General features: G+C 57.9%; 1 protein-coding gene across 11 annotated transcripts in view; it reads right to left on the minus strand.

The window, feature by feature from the left end:
• Positions 1-23,311, minus strand: part of NFATC2 (nuclear factor of activated T cells 2) — a 131,059-nt gene that overhangs the window by 64,607 nt on the left and 43,141 nt on the right. The gene's annotated exons all lie outside the window — the stretch shown is intronic.

Consider the following 23,311-nt stretch of genomic DNA (forward strand, 5'->3'; position numbering starts at 1 on the left):
AGAAATCGAGAGCATGAATGTGCAGGGGCGGCTCCAGGCTGACAACCAGGCCGATCGGAAAGCTCCAGAAAGCAGAGGGAATCCCGGGGGGGGCTGCCGACCGCCACGACTGCGGGTGGGCAGTGCAGCCTCACAGTGAGGACAGAATGGAACCTGGGCGGAAGCGGCCCTTGGCGCGGCTGCCGGGAAGTCAGGAGGAACAACCGTGGATGCTGCTTCTCCTGGCTTTTCCTCCCCCTCCTTTCTCGAACTCAGTCCAGCACCCTCTTCTCTTGATTTCTTTGACCCAGGTCTTCTTCCCACAAATAAACTGCCACATCCTTGAGGGCAGGGATGTTTGTCTACTTCACTGAACACAAAATCCCTCGCCCCTAGAGTACTGCTTGGCACACAGAAGGCACGAGAGTCCACGGGAGCTGGATGAACTAAGAACTACGCAGCAGAAACATGGCCAGGCATCAGAATGGGCCGTCCACTGGGAAACAGCCGTGAGCAGAGGAGAGGTTCTACGAGGCAGGAAGCAGACAGATGCAAATTCAGCCACCGCAAGACACCCCCTTCCCTGTGAGACTGGCACACTCGGAGATACTTGGCGCTATCGAGTTTGGAGACAGTGGAGGAACAGGTGGTCTTGGGAAGCTGATAGGAATGTAAGCCAGCAGAACTACCGTCAAGAGCCCGGAACAACAGTGCCAATAAGGATACACACAAATTTCAGAATAGTCGCTCTCTGACCCAGTCATTCTAAGTCTCGGCAGGCACCCTTGAGCAGACGTGGACCAAAAAAAGTCTACTAAAACAAGCATAATGTTGAACAATTAGTTTTATCAATAGGCTGGATTAATATGACAGGCCCAGGCAACGAAATACTAAGCAACAGTTTTAAAAAAAACAACATAGAGACCTATGAAGGGACCCAGAAAGGTCTAGTATATGTTGTTGAAAGAAAAAAAAAAAGTGTCAAAAACCTACAAGTTATAAAACAATGCAGAATGTTTCCCACTCATCCACTTATACTAATGTAGATGCAATAGAACAAGGTATGGAAGGACGTGCACCAAACTGACCCCGCCGTAACCACCTCCAACAGGTGGAGGAGGAGCTCAGGGTCGGGAAGGAGGTTGAGAGGGACTTTGACTCTATACACCACAGTGTAGGAAGAATGCATTGCCGAAAACTTGGGAAGTTTAATACTAGTTTTAAATAAATACCTATGTGAAGAATGCTGGCCTCAACTTTGATGGGGAGTCCCTGCCACTCCAGGCAGAGAAAGCTAGGCCCATGACATCATCCCTTCCCGCGTCCATCCTTTCCCTGCAAACTAGAAGGGTCTTTGACAAGTGACAACTCTCTAAGTCTCACCCTTCTCCAAAGTTCCATAAAACACAGGAGGATCTCCAGTCACATGTCAAAACACAAAGCAAGCCTCCAGGGTGATGGGTGACTTCTCACCGTCCAGAACTGTGCTGCCCAGCACAGGAGCCACTGGCTACAACCATACACGAATTAAAAAATCGCCCGCTTGGCGATGCCAGCTCTTCTGGAGACTGAGGCAGCAGGATCAGCAGGATCACAAGATCAAGGTCAGCCTTAGCAAGATGCAGTCTTAGAGAACAAACAGGGCTGGGCATACAGCTGAGTGGTAGAGGGCCCCTGGGTTCAATCCCTAGTACTGAAAAAAAATTCTAATTAAAAAATCAAACAAAATTGAAAATTCCGTTTCTGGGTCCCACTAGCCACATTTCAAATGCTCACCCACTATGACCACAGTGGACAGCAGGACTGTCCCATCATTACAAAAGTCCTACTGGACACGAGCCTGCCTGGACAGATGGGGTCTCACGTCCGTCCCCCTCTTTACTATGCGCGGGCTGGGAGAGGAGCGGAGTTGTACGCCCAGGCTCTCCCCGTCTGCCGCTGCCACCCACAGCATTTACATCAGCGTCTGGCACACACCCCAGGGCGCAGGAAGATGAAAGTCAAGCGAGGAAGCCCTTATCTGAAGGCCAGGTGGGAGAAATCAAGAGGGAGAGGGGCGGCCGTCTAGGTTCTGTCCTCGTTATTTTGCCTTTCATTGGAACCCAAGATAAATATGTTTGCTCATCTCTTCCGCTTGCCTTATCAGAAGTGGTAAACGCAGATGCGCACGGAGAAGAAAAGCAGGCAGGACGGACGGAGCCCTGACGGTTCTAGGCTGCTTCCTGCTCCCCTGTCAGAAGGCATGGGGTGGATGTCTGGAAAACAGCCAGGGAACACCTGGAGATAAATCTGCCACCTCCTGAGGCCCTGGGTCCAGCTGCTGTCTCTTCCCATTGGCACACCAGTTCAAGCCACCAAATCAGTGGGTGACCATCAGCGCCCAAATTGCCTCTAGCAATACTCATAGCAGCTCCATGTTCTTTTTAAAACGCAAATCAGATCCAGACATTCCCTAGGTTAACCCTCCAAAAACTCCCTGCAGCCTTAGCATAAAACCCAAACTCAGTGGTACCCTGCCTTCTGTCTCCTCCCTCCATCCCACCAGGCTCCATGGATACCAGGACTCCTTAGGTTCCCTGGACAGACCAAGCCCATTCTGACTTCAGGGCCTTTGCACAAGCCATTGTCTCTGCCTGGATGACTCTTCTACTGTGCATTTAGTTTTCAGATCTTCGGGTCTTTCCCAAACCATGATATTTACATGCACCTACCCAATACCAGCGCCAACTCTTTAAACCTTGCAAGAACTGAGTGTCAATTTTTTAGGAATTTCAGAACCAGTTGACACCCCTTGGATCATTTAGGTACTTAAATTCCCAGGCATGATGGTAACATTTACACCACAAAAATCACCAAACGCTTCAAAGCCGGGCTTTTTCCTGCAGAAATGAAGGTGAAGCCTTTGTTGGCTGCCGACTTGGTTACCATCTGAAGTGCTTTCTGTCCGGCTAGCTGTGGCCTGGCTCAGTAGCCGCTCTTCCACCTGCACAGGAGCTCCCCAGCAACGAGAACCTCGATCACACTGTCCGAGAACGGCCACCAACATCTGCAGAAGGAACGATGGCCAGCAGCCTCGGGGCAGAAGCTCCTGGTGGGGCCCTGGCCATTCACTGGATTCTCACAGAACTGAACCATCTGGCTCTGCACGTGGAAGTCTCGAGATGACGTGACCCGACCTCAGCATCCCAAACTCCTCGACCCCACTGCAGGGAGACCTAGGTCCTTCCCAACTCCTGCAAAGGTGCGGTCTCCCGCGTGGCCTGGGTCACCTTCAGGTCTCAGTCTCCTGCTGTGAGGTGGAAGCTTGAGTGGCCTCCAAGGGAAACCGGCGTCACTTCCTGCAGCCGGGGGAAGAGTCAGGACTTCTGCTGCTGTGGATTCCGGGAAGAAGGGGTGCTTGGAGGGACAGTGGGGTGCCCCACGCTGCAGCCGATGGCACGCCTCAGACCTCAACCAGGCTGCTCTGCCCCGTGCCCGCTCGGCTATGTCAAATCAGCTCTGAGGAAATCAAGCGGGGTACGACTTAAACGTCCCCTGCCCGTGCCCCGGAGTCAGCTCATAAACAACGCCATCCCTCCTTGTCCCCAGCAGGCCTTGCGTCGTCCTGTGTGAAGGCTGTCCTTCAAAGTCAGACCACCTGCAGCCACCGCGGATCCAAGCTCTGTAACAACGCTCCACCCCCTTCAGACGACCGTGAGGCTGAGCCACTGACCCACGACTCCACAGCGCCCAGGTGCTCAGGGACAGCCTCATGGCTGGGCTTGTGCCCTGTGTCCAGCTGCTGTCACCTTCAGGAAGAGGCCATGAGCCCCAGAGTCTGCACTCGCTTGTCCAGGTGGGCAAGAGGAGGACCCAGGCGTCTCCACGACCAACCCTCGGTGCACAGAAAGCCTGTCGCTCGCTCCCTGCCCCAGACCCAGCTGCCCAGGCCTGGCAGCCTGGAACTGTCCCAGTGCAAGGGAAGACGCAGCGGTCCTTGAGTCTTGCTTTTCCCTTTTCTTGTTATAAATGTAAAAATAGTTCATTCAGGAAAAGTAGACAACATGAATCATAAAAAACACAGCCTTCCGGACAACGGGTATTTTCACGCACATCCTTGCAAACTCTCCCTTTTTACTCAGTTGATTGTTCATCCCATTTTTACAATATTTTAATTGACAGGATAACTGTGTAAAACACATATCGACAGGTACAATGTGGGATTTTGTGTTCATGTGCAGACTGCTCAAATCAAGCTGAGTATCAGGCGGATAGCTTTGCCTATTTATTTTTATTTTGAAAATATTTAAGACCCACTTAAACACTTAAAAGCCATTTCATATCACACAATGCATCACCGATGACGGTCCCCGTCCTGTGCAATACACCCTGAGGCACTTCCCCTGGTCCAGCTGGAATCCGAATCTGCCCTCCAGACCATTCTGGGCACACAGGTGCGCCCATCTGGGGGTCTTTACACTTGGCTTCCTTCCTGGGAAGTGCGGCTATTTCCCTCGCCACTAAATCTTGTCTTCTGAGACAACCTCGCAGGACAGACTCCTTGACCTTCCATGCTCACGTCCAGCAAAGCCCAGAACATCCCCAGTGGGGAGAGGGTGACCACCCCTAGGGATGGAGCGCCCGCTCAGCAGCAGGATGGGCAGCCTGGTACTGCTCCCGCGGGGTCCCCGGCTGCCTGGGCGCAGGCCCACTGCCCCTGGCCGGCATCCAGAGGATCAGACCACCAGGTACCCTCAGCTTGGAAAGATGGAGCCTCAGAGCAGAAGGCACCGGCCCTGGCCCACGCGAGCCACGAAGTCCCCCGCCCCCGGGACAGCTGTAAGCAGGCGCAGGCGCGCAGGGCTGGGCCGCTCACGCCCCAAACCTGGGATTCATTTTCCAGACGGCACCTGGCCAAACACACTGTTTCGAATTTTACTAAAATCAAACAGTAACAATGTTAAGTAGCATTTTTGTTGAATTAGGAATATTAGGAAATTGGTATGTCCTCAAAGCTCTCCCTCTGGAGGGGGGAAGGCCACCACGGGGGTGTGTTTTACGGCAACTCCCAGCAGCCCGAGCATGCAGATGGGAGATGCTCACAGACACACACGGGTCCCAAACCTGCACTTTTTGTGAATGTCCGAGTTGAAGCCCAGGCTGGGGTTGTGGCTCAGGGCTGGATCCTCGCATGCATGAGGCACTGGGTTCGATTCTCAGTACCACATACAAAACTACATAAAGTTTATTTAAAAAAAAAAAAAAAGTCGAAGCTCAGACCTGCCGCCCTGACCCCAGCCCTCCGTGCAGGCAGCTGTGAGCTGTGCACACGTGGGCCAAGCAAGCTTTGTGCACAGTGTGACCCATCTGTCCCCACAAGTGCTCCACATCCACTTAACAAGCTGCATCCAGCCTTCAACAAAAGCCCCCCCCGCCTCAGCCCCATACTCAAAGTCCCATCAGCTCTGATTCTCAGTTCCACCACCCTTGCCTCCTCCATCTCTCCACCTGATCCCCCAGCTGAGGAGGGGGCCCGGCCTCCTTGCCTCTATCCCAGCCTCCCTGCCTCTACCCCAGCCTCCCTGCCTCTACCCTGCCTCTACCCTGGCCTCCAGCCACACAGTCTTCTGCACAGGGCACTGGGGTCTTCAGGACTGCTCCTGAAGCTTGCCCCTTTTCTGTTCATATCCCCTCAACAGCAGAAATCTTCCTTGGACCCCAAATCCAGAGTGCCGGCCTGACTCTCAAGGATCCTACTTGATCCATCCCTGCTTCCCTCTGTGGCAGCCATGCTGGCCACTGGTCACTGGCCTTGTCCTCAGCCGAGCCAGGCATGCACCAGGCATGACCAGGCACGCTCCGGCTGGGGTCTCCAGGCCCTTCCTGTGCCTGGACGGCTCTTCCCCAGGCGCACAGGCCTCCCCTCCCTCCACTTGGAGGACCTCTCGACAGGGAGGCTTCCCAGGCCGCCCCCCTCTACCCCGCTCCACGCGTCAACATCCCCTGACGCCCGTCAGGTGTGGCACATGGGCTACTTCACTGTTTTCTGCCTCCCCCACCCGAGGGCAGCAACTCCTGTCTTGTCCCCGTGGAACCCAGAACTGCCCACGGTGCTCAGGCGTGAGCAACCCCGGGAGGGCGGGCAGGCCCAGCGGGCAGGGCAGCACCCTCTCTGTGCACCTTCCTCCCGTCGAGGCAGAGCTGGTACACTGCCCTCCCTGGCCAGGTCCACGGTGACCAGTGCATCCCAGGGCCTGTCCTGCTCAGCACAGGCAGGACTCGCTGATGGACGACGGGCTCCCCACCAGAGCACGTGTGCCCCGACCACCTCCCATGGCCACAAGGGCCCCTGGGACAGGCTGCCCTGCTGGCAGTGGTGCATTTCAAAATCACATGAGGAGCCACAAAAAGAGACAGAGGCGTCTCGCACGGGCCCGAAAACAAACCGCGTCAGTTTCCCTTAGTATGCTAAATTAAGAATCAAGTCATTTGATATTTCTCACATCACTGGAAATTAGAAACAGACACATCCACCACACAGCAAGCACGCTCACGACGCCCAATGGCCCGGAGCACGCTGAATTTGTTTCCAATTACCATGTCCACACTGGAAACCCCGAGGAAGCCGAAGACCCGGTGTGGAGTGATGGGGTGAAGCACGTCGTCACCCAGGGGACTCGGGCCAGAAGCTGCACCCAGGCCCCGCCGCCCGCAGTCCCAGGGCCTCTGGATACACACACTGGACCTCTGGCCCCAGCCTCGGGCTAGAGACGCGGATCTTCCCTGCGCAGTCCCGCCTGCCCCCCAGCTCCGTCCACAGAAGCGCTGCTCGGCTGGGTTCCCCAGCCCCCACCCCTCCTCCACAGCCCCTGCACCCAGGAGCGACTGAGTCACTCAGGAGAGGAGCCGGCAAGTCCTGGATTAAACACACAAGCCTCCGGGGCCGACCGAGGCCGCAGATGGCTTTCCTTTGTTGTTAGGAAGCAGGAGGCGTCCCCATCTGAGCCAGGGCAGCATCCACATCCAAGTCCAAGGCAGGCGCGCGGCCGTCCAGCCTCTGACCCCAGCACAGTGCTCACGGCGTCAGGCCAGGAAGGTCAGTTTGCACCTACAGGCCTCGGTTTCCCCTCTGCGCACGGGGCTGACCACAGTGCACACCCCACCCCGCCGCCAGGAGGACCCAGGAGTTGCACAACGCCGGTCGAGAAGTGTTGACTTCCGTTTCTATTCTTTCACCTGTGGGCGGGTGACTGTTGGCAATTAAATTCCTCTTCTCTGTCTTGGTTCTTGGGAGAAATAATCTCGATATCTTTCAGCTCTAAGGTAAAATGATCTTCAGCTGCCTTTAGAATAAAATCCCAAATCTTCATTATAACCTACAAAATGGCCCCTGCCCATGTCACCAGTTTTATCTCCCCCATTCTCTATCAAGGGTCCAGCCATATGGGCCTCCCTGCTGCCTCTTAAACAGACCAAGTCTGTCCCTACCTCCGGGCCTTTGCACGTACCATTTCTCAGCCTAGAACATTCCTCCCCTAGGTCTTCTCATGGCTGGTTCTGAGATACCCCTGGTCTCTGCCTAAATGCAGGGCCTTCTCTCAGTAGTGGGACCAAAGCAGAGATTTCCTGGTGCTGCTCACTTCCTTCCTCGTAGAGGCAAGTGTTAGCTTACACCGCCTTTTCTGCTCATCATTACGCCCTAGTTCCCTGAGTGGCACTGGGCATGCGGTGGCTATTCAATCAATATTTGTTGAATAAATAAATGAACAGATTGGGTCCCCGGCTCCTGCGTGGATCAATAGCTCCAGCGCCCTGAGAAAGGAGCCTTATTCGTGTCTGGCAGAGAACCCCGAGTGTGGAGTCTGCCTGTGTTCGCCGCTCTTTGAGCCAGCCTGCAGGAATGCGTCTCACCGTGAAAGAGACATGTTATACCGGGCCAACTGCGCTGGAAGGCAGCAGAGGAGACAAACGGGCTGGAAAAATGAAGTTCACGATCTTGAGACTGAGTCAGAGGGACAGCAACTTGGCAACTTCGTGGGGACAGTGAGGTGACAGCAAGGCACAAGCAGTGTCCCTGCCACCCGCGTGCTTGCCCGAGGCCAGACAGGACGTATGCAGTTTTGCAGGGGGCATGGGCTCAGCACCCCGACCCTGCGGAACAAGGTCTCGCTGTCTGTGGCATCTCCCTGGCCTGGGAGCAGAGAGGGGACAGCAGAGGGAGGAAGGGAGCCTGCTCCTGGGACCCTGTGCAGGCACCCGGCCCTGACCGGCCCTGTCCCTGCCCGGCAGCCCGTACTGGGGCGTGATCCTGCCCCGCCAGACCCCAGGGAAGCCTATCTGACACGTGGATAAAGGGTCCCTGGGAGACTGCTGTTGGCCTCCACATAAATGTTCCACCAAAGACAGGGACATCTGGACAAGGCATAAGCTCCGGCCTCTCCGCTTTCACTGTGGCCAAAGCTGGAAAAGACGCTTCAAGAGCTAGTGCAAGACAGACTGGGGAGCAGGGCCGGCCGGCGGGAAGGTGCACCCTCCCGGCAGCGCCAGCCCCGCCCGCACGCAGGTCCCTCTGGAGCCAGACCAAGAGTTCTGAGTCACTTTTGCCAGGAGGGGCCAGGGGGGAGGCAGACGTGATGTGTACCTTTCTGCGCTCTATTTTGGGATTTTAAGATCCGATTTCTTGGGTTTCAAAGGGTGGGCTGGAGACGCTCTGCGTAACTGCACCCACTGAGCTCGGCCAGACGGCGCGGCCCCCGGCGCGACCTGCCGGGAGGAGGGCCGCTTGGCAGATCAACAGATCGCATCATCCGGGAACAAGGAGCCTGTTCTTGTGCAGACCTGGCTGTTGGGCAGCGTGGTGGAGGCCTGGGGCTGGTCCAGCCTGACTCACCTCCTCAATGGAGGCAGCTCCGAGTCCATTCACCGCACGATCAGACGCTCATTCAGAGCGCAGCACCTCTCAGGGAGGGGCCCTGGCCAAGCACAGCCCTGGGGGAGAGCCACTGCCTCGGATGACCGGCAGCTCAGTGCAGCCCCCGCTGTCTAACAGAGCTCCCAGACCAACCCTGCAGTCCAGGAACCGCTGCCCTGTCCCAGCCAGGCCAGAGACCAGGCTGATCCACGCAGAGGGCAGAGGGCGAGGGCAGAGGGCAGAGCCCCCATGACCCACTTCTCAGTACAACTGCATGAGGTGTCCAACACAGGAACTGGGGGGACACAGGCAAGCCACATGGCTGGGCACATCTGGGATTATGGCTGTCCCATGGGGGTAAGAAACCAGGAGGTCAGGACTTCTCAGTCCGAGCTCCATGGGCGGTGGCTGAGTATTGATTCGGGGTCTTTGCTGAGTCTTTATGGTGGGGCCCGTCCTGTCCTCAGCAGGATGTGAGCAGCATCCTGGCCCCGTGACCCACTAGATGCCAGTAACCACCTCTGCCCCAGCAGTGACAAAGTGCCCAGAGACACTGCCATCTGCAAGTGATCGATCCCAATATTCTCCAATGGACATATATCACCTTGGTTTACTCCTTCGCTCCAGGGAAAGGCTCCCTACAAAGCAGGGCCGGGAGCGTCTCGCTGAGCCCTGAGCGCCGGCCTGCTGAGAGCCCAGGCCTCAGGCCCTGCGGCTCCCAGCCTGTGCTCTGGCCATGCCGCCCAGAAAAGCAGGTGTCTGAGGGTTCTTCCTCCAAGGAAACCACGCCTGAGCTCACTTACTCCTAACTACAGGTGAAGCACCTGGGATGTGCCGCCAGAGCCACGGGAGCTGGGAGGACAGGCAGGGCCTGCTGGAGGAAGCCAGGGTCTCCTTCCAAGGATGCGCTCTCAAAGGAGAGTCCAAGGTGCCCAGCGCCACCTGCCACAGGGACTCAGCCAGCCCTCCCATCCTCCGGACCTGCGGCCCCCACAAGTTCAACAGTCCCCTCTCCAGACACAGGCTGTGGAGTCCAGACAATGAAAGCGGCCACCGCTCACAAGTTTAGGCCAGAAATGTGCTGCCACGTCTTTAAGGCTATCCGTGGAGATCACCGCCCTCATCCATTATCCATTCTCCCTTCCTTAGAAACAGGATCCAGTTTATCTTGGGTAGGCGTGAGCCCAGCCAGAAGTCTGTACTTCTAAGCCTTCTTTGCATGGGAACACGGCCACATTACTAGATTTGGCTGATGAGATAGAAGCAGAAGCGTGTGGAGGAATCGTAGAAAGGTCCCTGAGCAGAAGCTGAGCTGGGGATAGGCCCCTTCCGCCCTGCCTCCCTTCCTTCTTGCAATTTAACTGGTTGGAATGGGGGCATGATGGTTGCCATTCCAGCAATCATTTCGGACCACGAGGTCCGAACACCGGGAGAGACGGAACCTGGATTCCTGGTGACATCATAGCACTTCGGACTGCCCCTCTCTAGAAGTACTACATAAGAAAATAAATTCGTGTGGGGCATGGTGGTGCACGCCAGTAATCCCAGTGACTCAGGAGGCTGAGGCGGGAGGAGCACAAGTTAGAGGCCAACCTTAGCAACTCAGCAAGACCCTGCCTCAAAAGAAAAAAGGCTGGGAATGTGACTCAGTTGGTTCTGGGGAGTTCTTAGGTGTTTAAGAACTGCTATTTGGGATCTTCTGTTGAATGCAACTGAAACAAGCCCCGAGCCCATCCAGCCATCGTGTCACATCTGTCCTCGCTCCTGTCCTGCCCTCCTCCTCTGCACTGCATGGGAACAAGACGCCCATGCCCGGGGAGCCTCCCTTTCCCGCCCCAGTGCAAACCCCGGCACTCTGGGTGCGCGTGGCTGCTGAACGAAGCCTGCCTGAAGCCGGTGTCCAGCAGAGGAGAGGCCCGAGCACCGCGTGCCCAAACACCAGGCCGCGCCAGTCTCCCGCCCAGACGAGCATCTGGAGAGTCACTCCCGGGAGGGTGGGGGGACTGTCTGACACGCAGGAGCCAGGACGGTGCTGCTAGAAATAAAACTGCTGCTTGCTTTCTGTCTGGTTTCCGAATTGCTTTTTCCTGGTTAAAAGGTGCCAGGCCTGGCAGCTTTCTAAAAATCTTAAATTCAAGGCAACAAATATTTGTCAAGCCTATTTACCAAAAAAAGCCACTCCAGGGAGATGGGCACTGTAAATGGACACTACGACTGATCACAGCAATGACGACGACAGCAGGGGCTAGTCACTGTGCTTACCATGATGTCTACCAACTCACTCCATCCTCCAGAGCCCCAGTCTGGGGCACAGAGAGGGTAAGCAGTTTGCTCAAGATCACACAGCCAGGAAGAAAGCATCCAGGATTCCAACCCGGCAGGTCTGCCTCCGAGACCCGCTCTCTTGACAACTGTGATCTCTGAAGGGGGAGGAAAGGACACCCAGGGACAACGATAAACCAGACATTCTCCAGCTGTGTCCTGGTCTTTTACTAGACTATTAGTTACAAGATCTTTAGCATTCAATTCCTATCTCTACTTGCAGAAATTTATCTCAAAAGAAACTTCATGTTACTACCATGAGGAGGAAATCAGGACCACCAGCTGCAAATAATAGGTGTGCATAAACCATACCATAAAACAAAGGTGAAATTAAGACAGTTATTAATGTTAAAAATGCTGATTTAGGGGCTGGGCTGTGGCTCAGTGGCAGAGCGCTTGCCTGGCATGTGTGAGGCACTGGGTTCCATCCTCCGCACTGCATAAATAAAATAAAACAAAATAAAATAAAATAAAATAAAATAAAGGCATTCTGTCCATCTATAACTTCAAAAAAGGTTTTTAAAATGCTGATTAACACAAAATTATCAGACGGTGCCCTCTGCCCAGGGAGGCCCACTTAGCTGAGCAGTGGACTGGCATCAAAGTCCATCAGAGAAGGTGCTAGACACCGTGCCTGCGGGTGTCCCTGGGTCCCCCTGCGAGGACGGGGTCTGCGGGCACTGCATCCCCGGGTACCAGTGTCACAGCCACTCCACGGGGAAGGCCTGGGGCGCGTGCCACCCACTCCCACGGTGTGGCTTCCAGCACCAGTGTGACGTCACTGGCATGGGGCTGGGAAGAGCCACCACTGCCCAGAGCTCCGGAACAGCAGAGGCAGATGCCACGGATGTTAATGACCTCGCGAGCACAGACGCCGCCGCGAGCTCCCGGGAGCCAGCCCACACTGCTCAGGGCCAAGGCACGTCTGTCCCCACAGCGCTGCTGCCCACACCCGGGATGCTGCCGTGTTCTGGACCCTGCTCCTGACCCAGGGCCCAGAACCCCACGAGCACCCTGCAACCCCGCACTCAGCCAGCGGAAGCCCCGTCCCGTGCACTGCAGGCACGGCGCCCACTGCCAACTCGCTGCCGGGGGCTGGGCTCCGCTTCTAACCCATCACACGCATTTCCTGCCTGGCAGGGCCTGGCTGCCAGGCCTGGGGACTTCGCAGCCCGCGTGCAGACCCGGCCAGATCCCAGGGCGACCTGGGCCCTTTGAGACTTGGCGCAGCCCTGGCTCCTGGGCGGGGCACGGAAGGGACGCGGCAGTGGGCGGGCCCAGTGTGCGTGCGTGCGCCAGGGCGTGTGGTGGGCGCCGGCGACGCCAGGGGCCATCCATCATCCTTTCGCTGAAAAGTGGAAAACAGACGACAAAACCCTGCTGGCCGCTTTTAAGGAGAACCGAACACAAAGGCCCGAGCAAGCCCTTCCCCCCTCCGCTTCCCTTTCCGGCCCAGAGCCACCCATGGGCCAAGATAAGAGGCAGCCGTGGACAGTTCAAAGGGTTTGTGCCGCCCCAGGCCCCTCTCTCTGTCACCCAAGGCCCTCGCGGGCAGCCTGCTGGCCGGGCCTCTTGGAAGGTTTCAGGATCTCGCCAGCGGCGGGAAGCACCGGGTCACAAGGGCGAGGAGGCGTGCGTCCCTCCTGGGGCCGCCTTCAACCACCTCCAAGCGGCCATCGGCTGCCCATCAAGGCCGAGTGTGTTCCCTTCGTGTATCCCTGGGTCCCTGTCCTCCATGTGCCCATGTGTGCACAGAGCTGCAGCCCCTCGGGGCGCTGGCGGCCTGGGGCAGTCGGGGGAGCCAGGCACTGCCTCCCGGGCCAGGCCTCTGGTGAGCCACCTAGCATCTTCAGAGTCACTGAAACAATCTGCACCTGGGCTGCCACCAGGAACCAGAAGAGACCCCAAAGCAGCGGACCCAGCAGGCCAGGGGCTGTGGGGTCGCCACACAGGCTCAATTCCCACCCACTGAGCTCAGGGGCTGCGGACGGGGCAGGTCACTCAGACCCTTGCACTTACACACACTTATACCCCCTTCCTAGAGAGTGGACACCAGGCAGCTCTGGGGACCGGCGTGAGCACACAGTAAGAGCTCAATAAAGAACCTCTGAGGAGCAGCCAGAGGGACACGGGGATCCTCCTGTCCTCAGGTGAGAGGGCCCCTGGTCACCTGGACATCTGTCCTGTCCACCCCAGGCACATGTCTCACTGACCAGGGTCTGGATGGAGCCAGCGACTCTGTCTGAAGCTCTAAGGGGGCAGCAACCTGATCCAATGCCACTGTCACCGGGAAACTGGCTGGGCCACTTCCTTGAAAGGCAGGAGAGAGTCGAGGGGACCAAGTCCCTCAGCCCTGCTGACCTCGGCTCATCCTGGGCAGGATGCTTGCCCACTGGCCCAGGTGCAAACCCAGCAAAGAGCGCAGCACAGAGTGGGCAGCTGGGGCCTCGGAGTCCTCGGGCCCCACCTGCGCCTCAGACCAAGACCCGTCAGGCTGAGGAGCACCAGGCTGGCCCTCGGGCCCCTGTCCCTACAACAGGGCGATGACGGACACTCACCCAGGGCGTGGTGAGGGGCAGGGGTTGTGCCCAGGAAGACCTGCCAACAGGCCCTGGCAGACCGCCATCGACTGCAACCCCTTCCAGACTGCCAGGACTGCCTGTGTCACCACAGTTGGCTTGTTCATCCAGCACCAGAGCTCAGAGAGGCCATGTGAGTGCCCGAGGCGCACAGCTCAGAAGCACCTAAGTGGGAGGCCCTGGAGAGCCTGCCCGCCTGCCCGCCCGCCCGCCCGCCCGCCCGCCGCGCTGGGGTGGCCCTGCTGCTCCTGAGTCCCGTATCTCCGCTTGCTCTCAGATGGGCAGAAGCACACCCGCCACCAGCTCAAGTTGGCCTGGAGAGGCGCTGGCCCTGGCCTCCTCTTGACCCCAAGCCTTTCCACAGCGACTTCCAGACCTGCCTGGGCTCCCAGGGCAGAGGCTTCCGTTCCCCAGGCCCAGAGCCTGAGAGGGTGCAGGGGCTGGAACCTGGCCACCGGGAAGAGGCCCACAGCGTGGGAGGGGAAGTGACCACAGCAGGACGACCCTCCGAGGGAAAGGGAAGTCTGGGAACCCTGCTCCCCAGGGACTGGTGAGACCCACTCCAACTCTGGGCCCTGACTCCCAAGTCCTCAGCTACCAAGAAGCTGGCCACACACCGTCCCAGATGTGACCACAAACAGGTGCATCCCCTCCTGCAAGGTGGCCACACTTTGGAACCAGGCCAGCACTGCCCCCAAGTGAATACCCAGTCACACAACAGGTACTGTGCTGCGAGCGATGACCACCAGGAGGGTGACTCCTCACTCTAGGGCCAGAATCCCCGCCAGCCCTGATGGGAGCAGAGCGTGCCTTCGGTGTTCAGCTCAAACGAAACCAGAAGCCAGGCACAGTGGTGCACGCCTCCGATCCAGCAACTCAGGAGGCTAAGGCAGGAGGATTGAAAGTTCAAGCCTCAGCAACTTAGTGAGACCCTATCTTAAAAAATAAAAAGGGCTGGGGGTGTGGCTCCAGAGAGCACCCTGGGTTCAATTCCAGCACCACACAAAACAAAGGCAGGAAGGGGAGAGGTAGGTAGACTCCCAGGCATACTGAGACGAAGCCTGTGGCTGGGCAGTACAAACGTAGCGTCTCTGATCCTCTCTGGGGATCTGCCTGGTCCGCTTCTGAGCGGGCTTTCCGTGCTGACAGGAGGAATCAAATGAATTCTACAGCACTCGCGTTAAGACAGCATCTGGAAGGGCCCCGGAAAACCAGCTCGCTCCCTGTCCAGGAGCACGGCCTTAGATTCCACAACCATCTGAGCAGGATGCCCACAGGGAGCACCTCTGCTCCCGGCTCCCAGCAGAGCTCAAACCAGCCGCCGGCCAGGCCTCCTGGCTGGGGTCATCTACACAGGAACTTCATCTGGGCCTCAACTGTCCCTCCTTTCTCCCTGTGGAAAGTCTGGGGTCAGCACAGACCCCCAGTCTGCAGAAAGAATGACATAACCCAGGAGGGAGGCCAGCCTGGCCACTGGGAAGATCTTCCCTGTATTAAAAAGAGGCCTTTGCACAGATACCTGGACATTCCAGGCAGCAAGGTCCAAGCTCAGGTCCCACAACAGTCCCCAGAGCCAGTTCCAAAGCCCCGCCCAGGCTACCAGGCCTCCCCAGGGAACAGGTGAGGGCTGCTAAGGACTGGACAGGCCTGGCAGCTTCTGCGGACCCTGGAGGACCAGGACACACAACCCTGTCCCGTGCAGGAAGGGGTCCGTGCTGCCGCTCTTCTGACTGCCACCACCAGCTGGGAACCTGAGTGACAGGTGCACTCTTTCAATGTTGGTAACCCAGGTCGCCCATGAGCAGACCAAAACCCACCCGTGGACAGACTCAAGCCTCGGGCACATGGCGTGGAGTCCTCTCATCTGCCCTTTTCCCAGGCTGCTCCTGAAGCCTGGAACCTTCTTCCTCACGTTCTACCACACCCCAGGGAAATGTCCTCTCCCGGGGGAAGCAGATTTCCCTAAGGCAGGGCAAGCGGGGCCCCAGACGCTCACTGCTCCTCCATGGCTTTATCTGTCTCCTCTGCTCTTATCTCAGCAAGCAAATAAGAATTACTGCGAGCTTACTGGACACGTACTGCTTAACCCCTACGGTCATCGTCTCCCTTGTGGGTAGGGCTGTCATCCCACTTCACAAGCACAGGGAGGTAAAGCAACCTGCCCAACGCCACACAGCTAAAAGGTCAGTCAGGATATGAACTTAGGCCATCCGACTCCATCCCTTTCTATTAACTTCTTTGTTAAACTGCCTCCCCCAAGTCCATTATTCCTGTTTGAGTCTCTAGCAGCTGGAGAGTTCCCTGAAGGCAGGAATTGATCTCATTTCTCCCCCTATCCAGGGTGCACGGCTGATGGGTGATGAATGCCGTTGACTGACTGTATGAACGCTGCTGCCAAACCTAGCCTCCAAGACAGGAGGCCCCGGGGACAGAGGGAGGTGGTCCAACCCCTGCCGTTCTCAGCAGCTCAGCTGGTATTACAGATGAGTTCCAGAGGGGAGAACTAAGACATCACCCCCATCCGGACCTGAGAGGCATCAGGAGCTGCCCCCGGCAGGACTCACACCCGGATCCCCAACAAAGTTCTCCAAAGCCCAGCTTCTCCCTGTTGATGTGCTTCCCGGGCTGCACCTGGCAGAGCAGAGGGAGGCAATGCCCCTGCTCCCCGAGCCAGAAACTCCGGAAGCCTCCCCAAAACGCGAACGCAGAGCGGGGGCGGGGGACCTCCAGCTTACCAGGTGCCCCGTGCACAACACGCTCCCCGGGACCCCGCCCCGGGATTCCTTGGCGGAAGCCCCGGATTCATTGAAGCACCTGCGTCCCGGCGCCTGCGCACCAGCTGGGTGCTGCCGCCGGGTGCGCCCTCCACACCAGCCTTCCAGAGGGGTCGGCCGGACCTGCCCAGGGACAGGAAGGAGCTGCGGACTCCTGGGGACACAATGAACAAGCCTGCCGCCTGTTCAGGGCCGGCCCGGGACCCCGCCTCGCACAACCCCAAAAGCTGTAGTTCAAAGTTAAAGTTAGACACACGCAAAGCCGGGCCCCAAGGGGAGCTCAGGGCTCAGCGACAATGGGCTCTTTGACTGAAAAACCACAGGGGAACACCCACGGCAGGCTTCTCGATTAAAAAAGGAAAGTGAAAAATAAGGGTTTTTTTCCTCCTTCTTAATCATTAAACGCTAACTTGCGCCTGTTCCATGTCACGACTTCTGCTGGCCCCGGGCGAGCCCTGGTCACACGGACCACAGAGGCAGGCCCGGCGAGCTCAGGCACGAAGCTGGAGCCGAACGGGTCCCTCTGAATCATTGTCACTTCCTTCCTCCACTTCCTTCGGCACAGGAAAGCCACAGCGCAGCCGCCTGCCGGCCCGTCAATCACCCAGCCCAGGGCAGCCGGCCAGGGGAACCCGGCCCCCTGGGCTCCCAGGGACCATGGGTGCCAGAGCAGGGCAGGGTCCCTGGCATCTCAGCTCCTCGGACACTGGTCACTTCTTTGTGAGGAACACTCAGCCTCCTCCAGCTGGTCACTTTGCAGTATTTGGGGCTCCGTTTCCTGGTTTGTAAGATAACAGGACCTGGCTGGGAGGGCTGGCGGGCCACATGAGCTGGTGGAAGCCAGTACCTGGAGACCCCGGGTGTCACACCGGCCCAGTGACACTTGCCACCACCCGCCAGCTGGGCTGCAGTCTTCAGAACGCATCACCTCTCTGAGCCTCCGCGTGGCCATCTGCCAGTGATGCCAGTCCCCACAGGATGAGGCAACCTGGGCACAGCCAAAGGCGCGGCCCCAGGAGCCGAGGACCCGGGAGAGGAGACAGGACGCAGGCACCTGTACTCAACCCATTGCCAAGTGTGGCTCTGTCACTGTCTTAAAAAGGAAGAGAACAAGAAAGCTTCAAGTTCAAGTGCCCTGAAAGAATCAGCCTGTCCCGCTGAAGAGAAGCCAGGATGCCCACCTCAGCCCTCAGGTGAGTGGAGCTGACCTGGGCTCCTCCACCCGGGGACTCCACGATTCCAAGTCACGGCATCAAGCTGGGAGGCAAGAGCTCACGGAGCAACCTCACTTATTGTGGGCAGAGGCTCCCACAGCTCAGAGAGGAGAGGCACGTGGGCTGAGGTTGCACAGCAAGGCGCAGGCAGAGGAGGAAGCCTGCCGTGCTCCCCAACCCAGCCCCACCAGCCTGAGCAGGCAGGCTGGTTAGGGACAGCAAGAGAACCCACCCAAAGTAAGGAAGGAGCCAGGAGAGGTGGCACACACCTGTCATCCCAGTGACTCAGGAGGCTGGGGTAGGAGGATGGCAACTTCAAGACCAGCTTCAGCAACTTAGGGAGGCCCCGAGCAACCCAGCAAGACCCTGTCTCTAAATAAACTATTAAAAAGATGTCAGGGAGGTCATGTAAATGAGCAGAACATCCAAATGCAGATTCTTTTTCTCTTTTAAGGAATCAGACCTCCAGGGCCACTGCTAGCTTGCCTAGCACCTCTGTGCAGATGAGCAAAAGACTCCCCTTCCTCTGTGCCTTTACAGGTCAGAACATCATCTGAAAAAATACCAGATGTGAGTGGCCCCGTATGATCTGCAAGATACTGCACGACCCATGCACCTGCACCCAGTGACACACAGGCATTCCCTGGGCTACTGAGGTCCTCTATAAAAAGACAGTCTTATAAAAAGACACAGAGATGTCCCAGTAAAGCTCACATGGAAACCAAAGAACACATTCACTGTCAACGCCCGACTCCTGCATCAGACCTGCTGGCTCCTACCTCTGCAAGATGGACACCAAGCAAGCTCCTGCCTCAGGGCCTTTGCACTGGCTGCTCTCGCCCCTCTAACATTTTCCAGGAAAACCACTCATGGCCCAGGGTACTCTGTCTTACTCCCAGGTCCTGAGCTGTGCTGAGCCACCCTCTGCTCAGCTTGCTGTGCAGGGGTCACTAACTGACAGGCAGAGGAAGGACAGGTGGTAGACGTGGAGAGCAACTTACTTCACGTCACTCAGTGGAACCAGGTAAACCCAAGGGTTAACAAACATCCCCTGATGGAGGCTCCCCAAGCTGTGTCTGCCAGAACAGCAAGAAGCTGTGCCCCAGGGACCAGGAAGGGGCGGCCACCCAGGTGCCTGGGGAGACCTGGCAGCCAGCGCCCCTCGTGCCCTCCACGTCTGACTGCACCTCCCGTGAATTAATGGGTAAATGGAAGCAGAGTGCACAGCACTGCACAAGCCGGTCTCACACACTCCCTGGCCCTGGGGCACCGGGAGCCTTGCTCCAGTGGGCTGCTGGGGAACCGAGGCCCGGGCGGCACCTTCCTCTTGTCCAGTCACGCCACTCAGTGTGCAGGCAGGGATGGCGGGCAGGTGCCACCACCGTCCCCCGCAGATCAGATCAGCACCACTTGCACGAGGGAGCTAAGCCCCCTTCCCCAGGACGCCGACATCTCAGAGGCCAGGGCAGGTCACCCAGGCCTCGCTGGGGTCTCTTCCTCCCAGATGCCCTGGGAGCATCAACAGCAGCCCAGGGTCATGACACCAGCCAAACACAGGGGGAGAAGGAAGCCAGGTGCAGGGGATGCTGCCAGCTGGCATGGACAGTATTTATTTCCTGACTGCTTCAAAATATTTAAGCAACACTGAAAGTCCCTAGCATCTGGGAAATTATCTCAGGATCACTGAAGATTTCTGTTTCTTCTTTGTGGCCTAAGAAGATAAGAGTGTGAGCTTCTGAGCTAGACCACCTAGGTTCAGCTCATGGTTCACCCACTTCCTGTGTGACCATGGGCTAGTTACCTAACCTTTCTGTGCCTCCAGGCATTGCCTAGGAATATCAGGAGGATTATACCCACTTACACATGGAGAGCACTTAACGCAATGCCCAGCCTGCCCCCATCCAGTGTCATCAGAATAACCTGATAAAGTCTCAACTACGTCAGGAGGGCAGGAGCTCGGTGCTGAGCGTCAGTGTGGTAGCACAGGAAACAGATACGAGCTCACACCAGGCAACGACGGGTGTGTGTTGGTTCCCTTTTCATGTTTTCCTGTATTTAACAAGGAAAAATAAACACAGGGAACGCAGACACACGTGTGTGCATAAGCTTATTAGGCATACTCACACGTATGTTTACACATGAAGTACGAGTTGTGTGGGTTTGTGTGCATGTGCACATCTGCAAACCCGAGTCAGTGTTCAGAACCGGCTCCTGGCGGGCAGCAGCTGGGGACCCTCCAGCACGTACAGATGGTTCTACCAAGGTGCCCCCAGACGTGCTTGTGAACTCAGCCCCTCTGTCGGGGCTACACACTCTCTGACCCCGCTGTCTGCTTGCCCGTGGACCTGGGTGCTCGCCATCCCCACGTCCCAGCGATGTGTGGGGACAAGAGCTATCACAGTGCCATCCTCCTAACAGCAGCGTGGGCTCAGCCTCTCAGCTGGGGGCGGGGCACGAAGCCAACCCTCCCACCTGAGAACAAATGCTCCCTTTTTTCCTAATCCTAACAGGATGGTTCAGAGGAAAGAAAATTAAGAAACAAGAGCAAGGTATGTCCTGGCCCCAGGAAGGGCCCCGATCTCAGCCTTCACTGTGCTAACTAGATCTCCAGTGACCCCACACGAGGCTGGCATTCGGTCACCCCCTCTGCGGGGCAGGTGACCTGGCAAAGGCACTGGGCTCTCTGAGCCTCGGTCTCCTCATCTGTAAATGGGGTTGATAATGGCACTACAGGTGGGGTAGCTCCGAGGCATGGTGCTTGCCTAACATGCACATGTCCTTGGGCTCCATCGCCCCACCACCTACCACAGCTTGACAGGACCAGCTCAGTCACAGGTGACAGCGTGCTCCTCAGGGGAGTCACTCAACACCTGTAAGCCCTGGTTTCCTCATTCACAGAGCAGGGACAGCGTGGGGGCCTGAGCTGTTCCATGTGACGTGCTGGTCACAGAGTAAGGTCACTAAAGGGGCATGATTACTGCCAGAGACTGCCTTGGCCTCCGGGGAAGATCTGAATGGAGAGGTCTGATGCCCACGCTGCCTCCCAGGAGCCAGAGACCCCACCAGAGGCCGCGACTGCCACCTCCCGCCCATCCCCCTCTGTCCAGGTGCCAGCATCTGCAGATTAGGAAATGCTGCGTGTCCTGCAGAGGCCCTGGCCACACCCACCAAGCCCGCAGGGCACTGGAAGGCAGCCTGGCCAGCTGGGGATGCAGGAGCTCCTCGCTCACAGCTGCCACCTGCACACAGGTAAGGGCAAGATGAAGAGGGACCTCTGGAGGGCTCTCCGGCATGGTCACAGGCCCCTGGCTCTTGTGGCATCCTGCAACAGGTGCTTGGAGATCCACAGCAAGCCCTGCCTGCAGCACAGGCTGAGCCCAGGTCCTGTGTGAAGAAGGTGGGGCCACTGCCCAGGGCGCTGGGGCACCAAGCGCTTCTCTAAGCCGCTGCAGAGGAGCCCAGCCCGAAGCCAACCCATGTGGCCCTGCTCTGTGCCCAGGCTCCATGCAGAGCTGGCTGGGGGCAAGCAGATGCCTGTCCTGGACCATGTCAAGGTCGGTTGCCTCCTGACCCACCTGTACAAGAGGAAGGGTCTGAGCCCGACTCCCCTGGGGGTCACGGGATGGAATTTGTGTGCGCAACACCCAAACACGTAAACGGAGGACCTCTGGAGGTCCACAGCCCAGCCTGGGACAGCGAAGCCGGCACTAGCCTGCACGGGCCAGGACTAAGCTTAGGCCTGTTGCCACCTCCCTCCGCAGAACCACCTCGGGACCGCCCCCAAGACCACCCTGGGCACCGTGGTTCAGCACCCCACCACTCCTGACGAAGAAGTGTGAAAAACCGAGTCCTCATCACCTTAGAGCCGTGTCCCCAGAGCCCCAGAGCCCTCTGCTGCCAGCTCCTTGCATTTCCCACAGGTAGCAAGACCGGCTCAGGATGGGCGCTGATTCGGCCACCTACGCCCAAATCAAGCGCTGTCACCGCCACCCGGGGACGGGGCGACATCGCAAGCTGCCTTGCTGCTGGTGCCCCAGTTTCCTCGCCTGTAAAATGAGCGTCGTAATCCTGCCGCCTACTCAGCCTGTCATCGCGAAGACTAACTAGGTCACCCTGAGGGGCACCGCTCCTGTCCTTCCACCACGCCGCCCTGCGCGGCGCCCAGGGCTCCTCTGTGGGACAGACGACCTTTCCGCCACCTTCTCACTGGCTGCCAGGAACGTGACCGGCCTCGGGCTTCCTCTCCCTTTGGGAGCAACTGTCACACCAAAATTCCGGACGCTGTCTGCTTTCCGACTCCATTGGAAGGACGTGTTTCGCGGAGGGTCACCCCCACGCTACCTGCCCACGTGGCTGGAAAGCTCCAGCGCCTCACCGGGGCGCGCGCTGACGGGCAGAGGCGGCATCGTCAGCCTGCGCATGCGCCACTCTCCTCCGCCCGCTCGCCCTGGAGCAGCCCTGGGCTCGGGTCTGAACAGGACTTTCTAACGCATTTTTACTCCATTACCAGGGCTCTGACCAGGAGACTGGCAAGAGCAGAGGGTGGTGAGGGTGTGCGGAGAGGGTGCCCCAGTGGACCTGCAGATCCCCGTGGCACACACCCTGCTGAGCCTCGCCCATCCCTATCTGTCAGCAAAAAGGCTGGCTCGAGTCACCTCTTCCTTACGGGAATAGGAGGAGTCTCAGTGGGGACAGGCAGGGTCACCCCACCTTAGGGACTCAGCCTTTCCCGAGGTCACTGCCTCCCAGATGAGACCCCTCTTGCTCCCAGCCAGGTTCAGAGACTCCAGCCAGGCCAACTTGCAAAATGTACTGACTCCAAGCACTTCCCCCACCCAAGCCAGCAGCTGTCCCCCTAGCGTGGACCCCTGGGCCACCTCTTGTCTCCACTTCCTCCCAGAGTCTGTTCTCGGCATGACAGAGTGTCTGCTGAAACCTCCTTCTTAGACACAGTCCCCTAAGTGTGCGAAGGCCAGTCTCTCCATACGCCCCATCCCACATGGCCAAACCACTCCAGGAAGGTGCCCAGATGGGCCCTGGTGGTCCCCATGCCTGGAACCCTCTCCACCACGTCCCCTACTTCTTTTACTCCCCACCTTCCTCTGGGGACGTCACCTCCTCAGGGAGGCCTCCCTGACCACTCCCTCTTCTTGCCCTGATGGCTTCTGCCCGGGGGGACTTCTCTACCTCGGCTGTGCTACTGAATTTCTGATGTCTCCAAAGTGTCCCGTTTCCCCACCGTCCGCAGCTGCCCAGGGGCGGGTTCTGCCTGTCTGTGCTCTCCTGCTCCTGCTCCTTGGCTCATGGCAGGTGCTCAGCAAAGACTCTGAGTAAAGGAATGATGGGTGAGTGGCCTCACCATGGAGGACAGCCTCCTTCCCCACTGCAGAGGCAGGGCCCCCATCCCAGCCCCTCAGAAAGACCCAGAGAAGCTGTGCAGAGGCCGGCACAGCAGCAGATCAAGAAAAACTAGCCTCAGCAAGACCTGCCTCCCGTCGCATGTCTGGAAAGGAAGAGGGGCAAGCGCCCCAAGTGCAAAATTACATCGAACAA

Source organism: Sciurus vulgaris (assembly GCF_902686455.1).
Source record: "Sciurus vulgaris genome assembly, chromosome: 2".
Taxonomy (NCBI): Eukaryota; Metazoa; Chordata; class Mammalia; order Rodentia; family Sciuridae; genus Sciurus; species Sciurus vulgaris.